Consider the following 15,742-nt stretch of genomic DNA (forward strand, 5'->3'; position numbering starts at 1 on the left):
TAACACGAGCAAATAATTAAAACATAGATTGTACTCCTCAAACGGTAAAACTTTTGTTCAACAACTTTTGAAGATTATGAAGTATTTTACTTCCTATTTTTCATACAAAATAAATATCATCTTCAATGGACGCCATCGCCACGCCATATCATTGTGATTGACGTTGCTTGTCACGCCTTAAACATAACAAAATTCGCAATACATTGCGTCTTAGAATAAACTTTAAAGTGTATTAAAAATCAAACCACAAGTTATTTTTAAAAGTCGCTGAACAAATGTTGGTCAGTATGAGGAGTACAGCCTACAGTTTAATTGTTTGCTCATATTACAGGCCACACCTGGTACATATATCGTCGGATCGTCGCCTAGATAGTAGTACTACCTAGCTAGCTAGTATCCATAGTACAAGCTTTGCTTGGTTTGGGGCTACGAGTAGGTCGATCTGTATAAGATTGTCCCCAAATATTTATTTATGGATTATTTATTTATTTATTTGAAAGGCTATAAAATTATTTTCACGGATAAAAAATGAAAGCAAGATAATATTGGATCGCATTTCATATAATTTTGGTTAAAAGTAAAATAGCTTGTTACTGCGTACCTGGCATAGAACCGCCGCATACAGAACAACATGGAAATCCATGAAAGAGGCATATGTTCAGCAGTGGACGCAAATATGCTGAGAAGAAGAAGAAGAGGAAGAAGAAGAAGAAGATCTTGTTACTAGAATGGATGTCGGCGTTAAAAATAATTCCATCAAAGAACAGTTACGAAAACTTGTCCAATTCCCATCCCATAATTATCCCATTAACAGGCAGGCATTAATTGGAACCTAAACAAATTTATAATTTTATTGTAAACGTAAATTTGAGCAGAATGTGAATGATTAAATATAATAAAGTTAATAAATGACTTAGATATAAAATTTTATTTTTAAATTGAGATTGATATTGTGACACTTTTAAATACCTACTTAGTTTTATTTTATTGTATAAAAGTTAATTCTTATTAACTACAAATTGTGTTTTATGAATATATTTGTAAAAATACCCTTTGTTTCTCATATAACGCATTAAACATGAAAAATATATCATTTAATTAACTTTAATATCCTTATACCTAACCGGATCCGGTCCGGCCGGATCCGGCCGGGTTTTGGCCACAATCCGATTCACAATTGAAAATCAATCCGGTTTGCAATCCCTACAGCTCATCAAGGATATATGTGAAACATAGTGATGAGTGATCACGATCCTCAGGAATGAGGGAACGACTGAAGAGAGATAGGAAGTTATATTTCTGTAGGTGAAGCCAGTGGTATTTCACTCAACTGTTCGAGCGTACTCGGCTCAGGGGGTTAATTATTATATCAATCCGGTAGTCGGACACTTTCTGCTGAGAAAGAGAAAGGTATTTGTTATTTCCCTGACGCTATGCGACTAACAATATATATGTGGTTCTTAAAAAATAGGTTTCTAAAGGGTCGACAATGCAACCATATTGTGACACCTCCAGCAGGGGCCATATATTATAACAGCTTTTCACACGAGCTGTACGTTTATTCGCCACCGAGGTGCTTAAGGGGCCCACTGATTAACAGTCCGCCGGACGGTATCGGCGTGTCAGTTAGAACAAAATTTTGTCAGTTCCGAACAACTGACACGCCGATCCGGCGGACTTTTAGGTACAAAGCTGAAAAATTGTGATGTTTGGGAAATTGCGTTTCTGCTGAGCTTACAGATTCATACGAGTATACGAAAAGAGCGCGACAAATGTTTATAATGCATATTTTCCCCGTTTCGAGAAGAATTATGGTTTTTATTCAGTGATTTTTGTGTCGTGGGACTCGTGGGTTTCACTGTCGCGTAAAACTACCGACAGAGCCGCGCGATTTCGATGATTGAGATGTCAATCCATTCGAGACTTTATAGTCTCTATAGGAAAAATCTATAGGTAGTTGCTCGGTTTAGAAGTACTTAAGAGCCCATCAACGTGCACACACAGCTAAATAATCGTGATTATTTAAATTTAACGAAAGATATTGAAAAAAATTAAGGAGGCCGCTACGTACTGTATTGTGTATTAAGTACCTTTTGAATACATCAAACTAGTTTTTATGTTGCTGGTTTCGTCGATCTAGGAACTCAAAACCAAAACGGCCGTTTTAACTTTGGACGCATAGATTGACGAATCCAGCAACATAAAAACTAGCGTAGCGGCCTCCTTTTTTCAATATCTTTCGTTAAATTTAAATTATCGCGATTATTTAGGTTTGGCGCTAGTGTGCAGTGCACGTTGATGGGCTCTTAAATAAATAAAACTAATCATAATCATTTATATGTTGCAAACCATGGTAGGTGTTACAGGCTGAATGACTGGGTCATTCATCATTGATACAAATAAATCGGAAAAGTTCCCTACTATAAGATTTTTACTTTATTTGATACGAGTGAAAGTGACAGTGCTCCCTGTACGCCACCTACCGCCCGACATTTGCAAAAAAAACCAAGATGGCGGATCGACGCGATCTCGAATGCAAATGGCGCTCAAACGTGCCGCCGCACATTTAAATGTCACCGGCCGGCATTGTGCCTAAATAGCCGGTCCCTTTAATAAGTATACATACATGAATAATATTAGAGAACCGAAGTTTGTATGTTTTTTTTGACGCTGTAGTCTGTAGTTGCAGCTTGACTTTATTTGAATATGTACTTTCGTTTTATTTACATCCTTTCGTTTTTCGTTTGCTTTTTCAGTATTTTAACAAAATTCATCAATCATCATTCTCCTAGTGTTGTCCTGGCATTTTACTAGCCTACATTTCACGGCCTACTTTGGGAGCAAGGGGTTCCAAATTCTTTGGAAAAGTTACCTAGCGGACCCCATATAGACACTTTAATAACTACTTATTTAAAAATTCTGTGTACAACATCTTTATTTCATTCCACATAAATCAATATTACGTATAATAACAATAATACGATCTATTAGATGCCTCGCCACTAAGACAAGTTGTGTTAGGTCAATAACTTGGCCCATAACCTGCGTACGAACTTCTAATCTGCAAAATAAAAGATGGCCGCCGCGGGGGGCGCTTTTAATTGTAGCAGGCCGGTACATCAGGGCCCCTGGCCTGTGTGGTCAGCAGGACAGGAAGACTTTGGGTTCTGTGCAGTGTTAAAAAATTTCGATAAAGTTAGACTCTTCCGAAGACAATTTTCGCTCGTGTTTTGACGATACTCAAAATTAATAGTAGGTATAATTTTTAGTGTTGTTTAATGAGGGTGTTCATTCAAAAATAGTAGGTACAGTCGAGTACATACATATGTATACATTTTTTCACCTTATTGCAATGGGTTAAGGTGAAGAAATGTATACATATTTATGCACTCGACTGTACTTTAAAATAGTATAGGAGTAAATTAGGTAGGTATTTCAATAATAGTTATTCCTTAAACATACGGCATACGGCTGCGTAAAATATTATGAATTGTGACACTAGCAAAAGCAGGGCTACAACCATTTAGTTGAGATACTTTATTTTACAGCACCATGACAGTTTTGAATGATTCGTGGTTAGTTTCACTAGACTTATATCGACCGGGGCATGTAACTGCAAACGTAGTGCATGTAATGAAATATCTGGAGCTCGAAAACAGTACAAAAGGTAATCACGGTTCATATCCCGGCCGATATAAGTTTACAGCACTATGCTCATGGTACGGGTACTCCTCTGCTGACGCTACATTTCATGCACCATGTTATTACCCGTAGTAATAGTAGCGTGCTTTACGATTGTCGCGTGTGCGGTAGCGGCGCCCGAGGGTACTGACGACGAACTTTATTGTCCACTAATGGAAGTGGACCTTATGTCTTCGCAGTAAAGTTTACTATTGTCAGTGCACGATGGTACCATCGACGATACAGTTCACTGATCCCTTCTAAACCTTATCACAACGACTTAAGGTCTATTAATAGACACTTTTTCGTGTCTTCGGCTGTAGGTAGGTACATGGTAGGTAACCGTGTACGACAAGATTCGCCGTGGGCTGATATTAAGTATGCGAAAGCAACGGGAGTCCTTGCACGACTGTTGCTTTGATGGCTAGCTCGATAACTTGTCTATAGAAGTCTGTCTAAGGCCCGAAATATACTCTTCAAAGATGTATAATGTGCCATAAGATACCAAAGTTGTTTACAACTTGTGCCTTTTGAGTCTCCTGCTACGCTCAATATTCTAAATAGAAATCACTCCCTACGCTCGTCAGTAGCAAAAACGAACTCTATCTACTTATTATACTGTTGTAAAAATAAATGAACATGCCAGTTTCCACGAATTTCTTATTTTTATCTAGGTAGGATCAGAATCCTACTTTATATAGCAGGCTACGTGTGCAAGCAGCAGAAGTGGCTAAAGCAGGCGAGGTGTAGGGCGTGTTCAGATAATTTTGACCCCTGGGGGTCGGCGGGGATAAGGCCTCATTCAGTCAGTTCCTTCTGCTGCAGACTGTGCTGACTAAGTATGCGATATTTATCCTCGATTCCATATAAAACTTAATTATAAGTCCTTGATTCCAATTTCATGGCTCCGCTCCCCACTATTTATAAAAATCGCCACTTTATCGTCAGAAGCGTTGATTTAGAGATCAGGCTGATGCCGTGGGAATGTCGCCGATGCAAATTCCGCGCGCGGATGAACGTCAGCCATCTTGGTTTTCGTTTTGTCAAACTTCCCTTGATTGAATACTTAAAAAACAACCTTAAACTTATAAGGTTTGTATTCGTAGATAATGCGTCAGTGATATAAGCTTTTATGAAATTGGTGAGTTTAGGTTGCGTTCAGTGATTTACGTTTTGGGATTGTATTAGTTAAAATCGTTTGTGATACGTGAATTCGGTGAAGTGCGTAAAATTTTTGATTCAATCGAGATAAAGGAAGGCGAGTAATTTATACTTATATGTTGTTTTATAATTAGGTTGCCTTTTGGTGCGACTGCAATGGATAAAGTTATGATGGCGAATCACAACACAATAGACTAAAAATTAAGAAATTCCCGAGAATCAAACGTTTTTAGGGTTGATAGCGCGATGGCAAAGGGGAGGAGGAGGGAAGGGCACACATTTAGTTACAAATTTTATTGTCTAAGGGGGCAGCTACTTAAGATACAATATCAGTACTTAAGATTATTTCTAATTCATGAGATTTTACAGCTTTGTCAGATTGTGGTCCCAATCTAATCTTGAATGGGTATTTTCGTCCTTGCATGGCCTGTTTCGCTTCATCCAACATCGTCCACGTCATGAAACCTTGGTGTACCAGTGCTGGGAAAATCCGCCATGACCGCAGCGCCTTGTCCAAATCCAAATCAGTTAGATTTACATTATGTCCCAAGTAAAGAGAAGTGATAGCCAAGGGTGATCTAAATATCAGTGCTCCCAGGCCATGCACGAGGCCGTTGTCCTGTTGCCTCGTTAGCATGAAGTCGTCTTTGGAAATTATATGGGCAATATTTAGAAACTCTAGCTTCTTACATCCACTCGCCAAACCTTGTAAAAGCCAACTGTTCACTACCTCGTTAGATCTCATCTCAAGGATTTTTAAATTTCTCAGTTGACTGAAGCTTTGTATGAGGTCGTCGGTTTCCGGCCGGTACTGCATGGTCAAATATATCAGGATAACCGTTTAATGATAGACCTTCTAATTTTGGCATTTCAGTTAGAATTTCAGGAAGAAAGGACATCCCTCTTTGGAAGTTATTATTAAATACCAGACTCGTAATATTTTGAAAGCGGATAGAGTACAAATCGAGGAAGTCTATGCTGAGACATTTTTCTAGACCGAAGTACTTTAAATTACATGTGTTTTTTAAAGAGCATAAACTATTTCCCCTCACGTCCCAACACTCCGCTAACTCATAGCGCTAACTTGACTGATTCCCAATCTCTTTCTTGTAGTATTTCTTTTATGGGTTGTTCCGAATGTATACCTCCAAAGAAGCATATTTCTCGCAAATTGGGACAATTCGATGCAATAACATTGTAAAATTCTTGATCGTACCGATCGGTGGTCAAATTAATAATTTGTAATCCTAATTTCTCCGTGATCTTGCATAAATCTGTCAGAGATTTCTGTCTAATGTCTATGGCACGGTTGTGTGGTATCTGTTTATTATGGTGACATAATGTTAAAGAGCAACTATCTAGGTATTCGAGCGTCATCTGGTGCCAGCGGCGAGAGACGCGCTCCCAGTGGCGAGAAACTCTCTTACTACGAACAAACGTATAGCAAAGATATTTGTCATAATTAGTTCAGCGGCGTGGCATTGGCGGCAGCACTGTTGAAATGCCAACTTGACATTATGCGTATACGAGCGGCAACCATTTTGAAATACAAAATTGACATAATTCGTGTGCAAATTTTGCAAAATAATAACAGTTTTCTAAAGTTGAGTTTGCTTCTCCTGAGTTTTGTGGTGATTTGAAACAGAAACCCGTACCTACTGTTGTAAAATAGTACAATGGCCGGCAAAAACCGATATTGTGAAATATGCGGTGTCTGAGAAATCACTCGAGGAGGATTCTTTGCCAAATTTCTCAAGGATGAACAGCGGTAAGTCTACAAGTTCCGAAATACAACTACCAGGGAACAAATCAAATTATTTTATTAAACATTTTGATTTATCAGCCGCGTAACAAGCTAAAGACCGACCGAGACGCCGGTTCGAATCCGGTCTCCGCCACTCCGTAATAGGAGGAACAAGCACGTATTGCTCGCCCTAAATGTTATTTATTTATTTATTTATTTAATAAAATACAGAGGTATTCTTCAAAATAGTCATAGCCCAGCAAAACTCAACAATGAGTTTGACTGTGGGGTCATCAGTCTCTTAGTTATCAAAGTTGTTGGTCAAATACTTCCCAGGCATTCAAAGATGACGTCTATTTCAATTTTTAAATTCCTAAAAATATTATTTGCTACTTATGCGGTGAATTATTTGAATTTGCTATGTTTGCTACCTGTAAGTCTCTTCTAATAGTTAGGGCACAGGGTACTTATTAGACCGACACAACGCACGTTGTTTATCATCATCGAATCTCTATAATCTCCATTTCTTTATCAAATATGACATTTTATTACTATAAAAGCTTACGTGTTATTCAATTTCATATTTTAGTTATCTGAAAGTAGTCCTGCATGAACCCAAATGTCGCAATCACTTTAAAGCACATACTTACTACTACTATCTTCCTCTTATGTTTGCAATACTTATTTTAATTTGCATCATTTGTGTCCCTCAATATTATGTTTACAGTACACAATGAAAAGGAAGCCAAAACCACTTTGCTTACAGATGTATAACTTGGGTTAGATAAGCTAGACTGGAAAAGAAGATCTCGTTCATTTACCCATAGAAAAGTTGCAGAAGATTCGTCACGTTTGTGGCGATCATTTTGAACGGAGAGACTTTGGCAAGACAGAAAATAAGCTACATGTCGAGCCATGCTCAATTGCTCAGTGTAGAGTTTCGTAGTTACGATTCTGTCAAAATAGGCCAAACGGGGGATATTCGTAAGTATCATGTAGGTACATTATAAATTACAGGGAGTACCTATTTGCAGCGCTTTGTACGTCTTTTTACTAAGAAAAAGGAGATTTTTAGCAATAACTCAAAAACGACTGGACCGATCATGTTTGCTATAAGTAGTTTTCATTGAAATTATTTATTAAGCTTTTGTTTCACGATTTTTGTCATACTTTTTGGACCCATGGTTCAAAAGTTACAGGGGTGGCACATATTTTTTTTCTTTTGGAGCGATTATTTCCGAAAAATTTACTATATCAAAAAAGGGTCTCCTTATTCGTTTTGAAAGACCTATCCAACGGTACCCCACGCTATTGGAACAAAAAATTTTTTTATAGTTTTTAATTTATCGCTGCCGCAATGCATGATATATGTACCCATGCCAAATTGCAGCTTTCTAACACTAACGATCACGGAGCAAAGCCTCGGACAGACAGACATGGCGAAACTATAAGGGTTTCTAGGTGACTACAAAACCCTAAAAAGAGCCTATCCAAAGTTAAATCTTTCCGCACCTCCACTGTCGGAATACCAATTATTATGAGAATTTCCTCAACATGCTGCAAGTAGACGAGGTAACTTTCTATTAGCCATAATTAGTAATTAGCCTTAGTTGTAGCCCACAGGGCCACTTGCACCATTCACTAACCCGGGGTTAACTGATTCAACCTAGAGTAACCATGGTTACCAGTACAATTTGACACTAGGTTAATGGTTTAACCGGTTAACCCCGGGTTAGTGGTATGGTGCAAGTAGCACTAAGTGATTAGGTAAGTAATAAACATTTTATCGTAGGTAAGTTTAAAACAGTCCAGCACAGCAACAGATACATTTTAAATTATAAAGATGAAGTTATCCCTTCATCCAGCTAACCCCAAACAAACTTTGTACCAAGACCTAATATTATAATTTAAAAAACCGGCCAAGTGCAAGTCGGACTCGCGCACGAAGGGTTCCGTGCCCATATGCAAAAAACGGCAAAAAAATCACGTTTGTTATATGAGAGCCCCACTAAATATTTATTTTATTTTGTTTTTAGTATTCCTTGTTATAGCGGCAACAGAAATACATCATCTTTGAAAATTTCAACTGTCTAGCTATCACGGTTCATGAGTTACAGCCTGGTGATAGACAGACAGACAGACGGACGGACAGCGGAGTCTTAGTAATATTAGGGTCCCGCTTTTAACCTTTGGGTACGGAACCCTAAAACATGTATAAACGGCATACACTACCTACCTTCTAAGGAGGAGGAATTTTACTGAGTACCTAATATAGGTACTGTAAACAATTTGTCATATAATTGGGTGTTTGTGAGGTTGGATCATAATGACATCTAACTAATGTCATTCAAATATCGTACTTTTCCGTACATGTATTGGTGCGGGCAAGACGCACGATGACTAAATTTAACAATGAATGCATGATGATGATTAAAATAAATTATTATTCTGATTTCAGTGTATGTTCGAATTGGCCTGTTTTTGTGCACATCACGGTTATTCCAGTCCAGAGTAGGTACTTACAGCTATTTCATTATTTTTCATTACTTATTAGTATTACCTACCTATTTTTAGGGTTCCGTACCTCAAAAGGAAAAAACGGAACCCTTATAGGATCACTCGTGCGTCTGTCTGTCTGTCTGTCTGTCTGTCTGTCTGTCTGTCTGTCTGTCTGTCCGTCTGTCACAGCCGATTTTCTCCGGAACTACTGGACCAATCAAGTTGAAATTTGGTACACATATGTAAGTTTGTGACCCGAATACGGACATGTAACGTAAACAAATGAATTTTAAACATGGGGGCCACTTTTGGGGGGTAAATGAAAAAGTGAAAAAAAAAATTTTCAAACTACATACTGTTACATATCAAATGAAAGAGCTTATTGTAAGGAATCCAAATATTTTTTTTTTATAATTTTCGAATCAACAGTTTAGAAGTTATTCAAGAAAATAGGCAAAAAATGACCATTCCCCCCCCCTTATCTCCGAAACTACTAGGTCTAAAATTTTGAAAAAAAATACATAAAATAGGTCTATACCTATAGATGACAGGAAAACCTATTAGAAATGTACAGTCAAGCGTGAGTCGGACTTAATTACAGTTTTTAATCCGACCCCTACGGAGTTTTTAAAGAGATTTCACTCACGTTTCACATAAAAAATACATTGTTAACAGTGCCGGATTACTTAGAGTAGTAGTTTTCTTAGAGTAATTGGTGATAATTTTCTGATAAGATAATCATTTTAAATATTTAACGGTCTTACCTACTTACGAGTAATTGTAAGGTCAAATTAAAAATAATGTTTAAAAAAAATGTTAAATTGAGAGCTAGCTTAAAGTTTTTTGTACTCGTCGACTTTAATGGTTGAATTAATAAAGACTTTGTAACCAATAAGCAAAACAAGCACGTGCTTAGGGCACCACGTTCAGGAGGGGCACCAAAATGCCAGGTTGAAAAAGGTGAACAAATTTTAAAATTAGGGACAGACACATCGTTTTTACCACACGATTTTTTTTAGCTGTCCAAAAGCTAATTTGCAAAAATAATGGCGCGTAATTCTTTGGGAAACAATCGGTAGCAGTAGAAGAGTCGTGATTACATGCATAGATTCGATTTCAACCCACTCTTTTGCGGTTCGGCGTTAGGTCTTATGCGAGGCCTTCTGCCTTAATTACACTTGGGCGTGGATCCAAATCCAAGCTTTCCTCTTTCGCAGCTAGGCCTACTGCCTTTCTCACACTTCGCCAATTCAATTCCAAGCTCTGCTTTCTTGCATATTTTATGCATGAAAACAACCTCGAATATCGAAGCCTAAGAAATATCGAGCCCTCTGCGAAGCTAGGCTGATAGAAAACTGTCCCATCCCTTCTCTGTATGAAATCCTGGATTCGCGCCTGGTTGGAACTAAAAGTAAAATTGCGTTTGTATATCGAAAAATTTTCGCGCTCGCTTCGCTCGCGTTTTCAATAACTTTATAAGGTATAATAAAGGTGACATTCGGGTGGCGACTGCAGCAACATTATATACTCTGTTGCAACGTTACTGCTGCAGTACTGTCAACTTCCGTGATAAAATGATGTGACTGATTTCCATACTAAAAGTAAAAATTTACAACTGTCTATCATATTGCGTTTTTATTACTTTCTAAGCTATGATAAAGGGGACATTCGGGTGGCGACTGCAACAGCATTAGGTACTCTGTTGCAACATGACTGCTGCGGCACTGTCAATTTTCGTGATAAAATGATGTGACTGATTTCCATTCTCAGCTGTAACGCGGCAATGAACTTCTCTCAATTTACCAAAAAATCAATGTAATCTTGATGACCCGAGGGAGAGGGGGCACCTAGAAATCCTTAGGGCATCAACATATCTTAATCCGGCACTGATTGTTAAAAATTGTGTAATATACGGAACCCTTGGAACGCGAGTCCGACTCGCACTTGGCCGGTTTTTTGATGGAAACAATGTCCATCTAACAAGAAACTTCAATCAATAGGTACTAAGTATGCTATGCTATGAGAGATTGAATTGAAGGTACTTATTTCAATTTCAACAACAGTATTCTTATGACATTATTCATAAACGCTTTTGTCATTTTGTCATTTGTGTTTGTTAGAAAGGGACAAATTTAACAAAGGTAGATGCTAAGTTTTATGAATAAGTGGTTTAATATATAAGTCAGTACGTCTTTCCCATAGGGGCACACGGGGCTCGTGCCCAGGGCCCCCATCCTCAGGGAGCCCCGAAAGACAGACAGTAACAGTAGGTATATTTGATTACCCATAAAAAATAGATCATCTCATCATCATCAGTCGTTCCCTCAATGCTGAGGATCGTGACATCATGTCCTAATGTTAAAAATATTAAAATAATTTTTCACCAGAATTTTAAATTTCAGGTGCAAACCTTTACATGCCAGACCATCGACATCGAACAGTGTAGGTAAATGGTAATTATGCTAGTTATCTTTAAAAGTATTTTCACACAGACTTCAGAGGGCCTACCGCGAACCACGTTCGACGTGTTGCCTCTCTGTCGCACTTGTAAATTCGTACGTATGTGCGACAGAGAAGTAACACGGCGAACGTGTTTCGCGAGAGGCCCTCAGTTTACCCACGTTTCTCTTCGAATTGGTTAGTCCGAATTGTGATCGTTTTCAGGGTTCCGTCCGTAGCCAAAATGGCAAAAATGAAACCGTTATAGTTTCGTCATGTCCGTCGGTCAGTCCGCCCGTCCGTCCGTCCGTAGATCACAGCCATTTTACTCAAGAACTATAAGATATAAGGATATTAAAATAAACATAGGCTTTTCTATATAAGTTATATAGGAGGCAAACGAGGACACGAATCACCTGTAAATAAGCGATTACCGTCGCACATGGAAAGTCCATGAAGATCTTTTTTTTTTCTGGATAAATTGCCGCTCCCAACCGCGTTATTGCGGTGCACGGCGTATGGAGTTATACCTAATAGTACTTAATCTAAAAATGTTAAATTAAGGTAGAAGTACTAGTGCTCGACGCTGCACTAGTATTCGACATGGGCACTTTATGTCAAAGTGACAAGGATTAAATTTGAATACAGAAAAATCTTCGCTGTTCAAATTTAACCTATATTACTTTGACATAAAGTGCCCATGTCGAATACTAGTGCAGCGTCAAGCACTAGTACTTCTACCTTATTTCTTTTACAATAATTTAAATTTCAGCTGCAAACCAGATTCAGATCAGATCTTCACATGCCAGAGTACCTCTGTCAACATCAAACAGTGAAAATGGTAATTATGCTAGTTTTGCTTTTAGGTAAAAGTATTTTAGTTTTCACACAGATCTCAAGTAGTTTGTCCACGTTTCTCTTAATGGACGTTAATTAAGTGGTGTTGATGTACTTACTTTACGCTTCGGTACGTAGTTTAAAATACACTCCATGGGTAGGTAAATAAATAAATAATAAATATTAGGGGACATCTTACACAGATCAACCTAGCCCAAAACTAAGCAAAGCTTGTACTATGGGTGCTAGGCGACGATATACATTACATACTTATACAGATAAATACATACTTATATACATAGAAAACACCCATGACTCAGGAACAAATATTTGTGTTCATCATACAATGCCCTTACCGGGATCCGATCGGTTTCACAGGCAGGGTCACTATACTTACTAGGCCAGACCGGTCGTCGTCGTATGAAACTAAAATTGTTTTTTTTTTTGAGAAATATCAACATAAGCACATCATTCGATAGGTCTTCGAAATTACTATTAAGCAAGTTAAGGTTTTAAGCCACATTTTTGTTAAGCTCGAGTAGGTACCTACTGATGATGGGATCCATGAGGAATCGAGGGAACTCCTCAAATCTTTAATTAAAGACATACAACAAATCAAGCATTTACATTGAAAAAAGTGACAATTGATGAAGTAGAACTGATGATGGCCAAGAACGGAACTCTTCAACGACGCATAGCTCACGTTTTTAAGCCACATTCACGAGTTCTGAACATGGGATCCATGAGGAATCGAGAGAACTCCTCAAATTTTAAAGGCATACGTACAGAGATTTATGTATTTTAATCAGAAAATCAAGCATTTACATTAAAAACTGTCACATTTGATGAAGTGGAACTGCTGATGATTATCAGAACAGAACTCTTGAACGACGCATAGTACACATTTGGCGATTTCGATTTTGTGGGTTAGGTTAGGTAGGATAAAACTGTGACCCTTAGAGAAACGAAATCATCATTATCATCATCATCATCTTCCTCGCGTTGTCCCGGAATTTTGCCACGGCTCATGGGAGCCTGGGGTCCGCTTGGCAACGAATCCCAAGAATTGGCGTAGGCACTAGTTTTTACGAAAGCGACTGCCATTTGATCTTCCAACTCAGAGGATAAACGAGACCTTATTGGGATTAGTTCGGATTCCTCACGATTTTTTCCTTCACCTAAAAGCGACTGGTAAACATCAAATGATATTTCGTACATAACTTCCGAAAAACTCATTGGTAGGTACGAGCCGAGTTTGAACCCGCGAACCTTCGGATTGCAAGTCGCACGCTCTTACCGCTAGGCCACTAGCGCTTCTTAGAGAAACGAAATGCTACTACGAGTATAAAAGTGGGTAAGGTTAATATTAGGTTAGGTAAGAACTGCGACCCTTACAGAAACGAAATGCTACTAGGTAAAGGTGACGAAGTGGATTACTATATATGGTGATCACTGTGATCAGTTAAATGCCAGCCAATAAATTACATATATAAAAAAAAAATATAGGACATTTTTACACAAATTGAATAAGCCCCACGGTAAGCTCAAGAAAGCTTGTGTTAATTGTGGGTACTCAGACAACGATATAAATAATATATAAATACTTAAATACATAGAAAACAACCATGACTCAGGAACAAATATCTGTATCATCATACAAATAAATGCCCTTACCAGGATTCGAACCCGGGACCATCGGCTTCATATGCAGGGTCACTACCCACTAGGCCAGACCAGTCGTCATTCATTTATGGCATTTCAGACTGTTTTGACAAGTCGGTTTTTTCTATTAAATATTTTTGGCATAGGTACATTTATCTCAACTTAGTAGGTTATTCAGTGGAAGTTTTATCAAAACCGGTTTATCAATAACGTTCTAATGTACGTGTACGTATTAGTATGATAATCTCGCTTATTGATAGGTACGAACTACGAGTGTGGTATCATTGGAAACGGGGCAAAACATCTTAAAGTTCATACCCCATGCAAGTTTCATCGAAACCGGTTAAATGTGTGCGTCCGCTTAAGGATTTATACGGAGATGGTCTTCGCATGCTCTTTAATAGTTTACTTGAGGATTCTTTACCTACTAGGTATTCGGTAGTATGCGAGATTTGCTCTCACGCGGACGCCGATATGCATGTCTTCAAGCAGGTCATTAGTATCAGCTATTACTAGGTAAAACATAGATCGGTATAAAACAGATAAGAAGTTCAAAGTAAGGTATTTAAACGGTCTAAGTCTTACCTGCTTGGTTAACAGCTAACTACGACTGACAAATAAAAATAAGTGAAGGTACTAACTATTAATGTTTTATGTTGGTACCTATGTTTGTAATTTATTTTTAAAATTTTAACGTGTGAAATGTTCCAGCACAAACTTCAGCTACTGCATCTACGAGTACAGGCCAAGCTTGTCTGAAATCTGGAATAAGCATTCGACTGGATAAAGGTAAGCGTAGAATTGAGAAAAAAAAAATGTTATTGGCTCAATTAATGCTATTGCCTATTGAGCATGCGACTTGTCCACCGAATAAGAAATGGTTATGGTTCAAAACCATACATTAGACCAGACAAGTAGAGTCCGTATAAGTGAAGCCTGCAGTGAAGTATGTAATTTAAGTACAAAGGTATTTAATTTATAGGACTTGACCGATTATAAGGTTATTTACTATAAGGGCCAGGTGTTCAAAATGATCTTAACGCGACTTTTATTGTTAAGAGAATAAGTGCGTATCAAGATGGTATCAAGGTAATTTTGAACACCTCGTCCGCTTAGCAACATCTGCTGCTGACTGTAGGAGTATCAAAAAAACTCTACCTATGTTGACGAGCTCTTATTTATTACTAACTTACATTCCATGCTTGATACGTTCACGACAGCACGGTCATGGTATGATACTGCATGGATGGGTAGAGCATTTACGTATTTTTAGTCACTCGCGCGACGGGTTTCCGAAAGCTTCATCATCATCATAACCATCATATCAGCCGAAAGACGTCCACTGATGGCCTAAGAACTCCCTCAACGATCTCCACAGCGGCCGGTCACGCGCCGACCCCATACAACTCCATCTTGTAGAGGGCCTTCCCACGCTGCGTCTTCCGGTCCGTGGTTTTTAGAGCTTATAGGTCTCCATTTTTAAGTAGGTAGGTACTAATACTACTAATAAAGAGGTGAGCAGCTAGTACCTCTATAATTAATGCGGATTATTTGATTTCAGCGGCAATACCAGCTAAACGCCCCCGCTTTGCTGACAAACAACCTGGCGGATCTATAGGGATACTCTAGTTCAGCGGTCGGCAACAAGCGGCCCTCTCACTCGCGGCCCGCGAGCCCCCCTGGCTATTTTGTATGTAATATTGTCAAACAGCAATGCCT

The 15,742-nt window shown here is 38.4% G+C and overlaps 1 long non-coding RNA gene across 1 annotated transcript; it reads left to right on the plus strand.

The window, feature by feature from the left end:
• Window positions 1–12,296: 12,296 nt before the first annotated feature.
• LOC134799392 (uncharacterized) lies at window positions 12,297–15,707 on the plus strand. Its single transcript, XR_010145401.1, has 3 exons — window positions 12,297–12,365; window positions 14,735–14,812; window positions 15,585–15,707. It is a non-coding gene; the product is annotated as an uncharacterized LOC134799392 (long non-coding RNA).
• Window positions 15,708–15,742: the final 35 nt, after the last annotated feature.

This window comes from Cydia splendana, chromosome 18, assembly GCF_910591565.1.
Source record: "Cydia splendana chromosome 18, ilCydSple1.2, whole genome shotgun sequence".
Taxonomy (NCBI): domain Eukaryota; kingdom Metazoa; phylum Arthropoda; class Insecta; order Lepidoptera; family Tortricidae; genus Cydia; species Cydia splendana.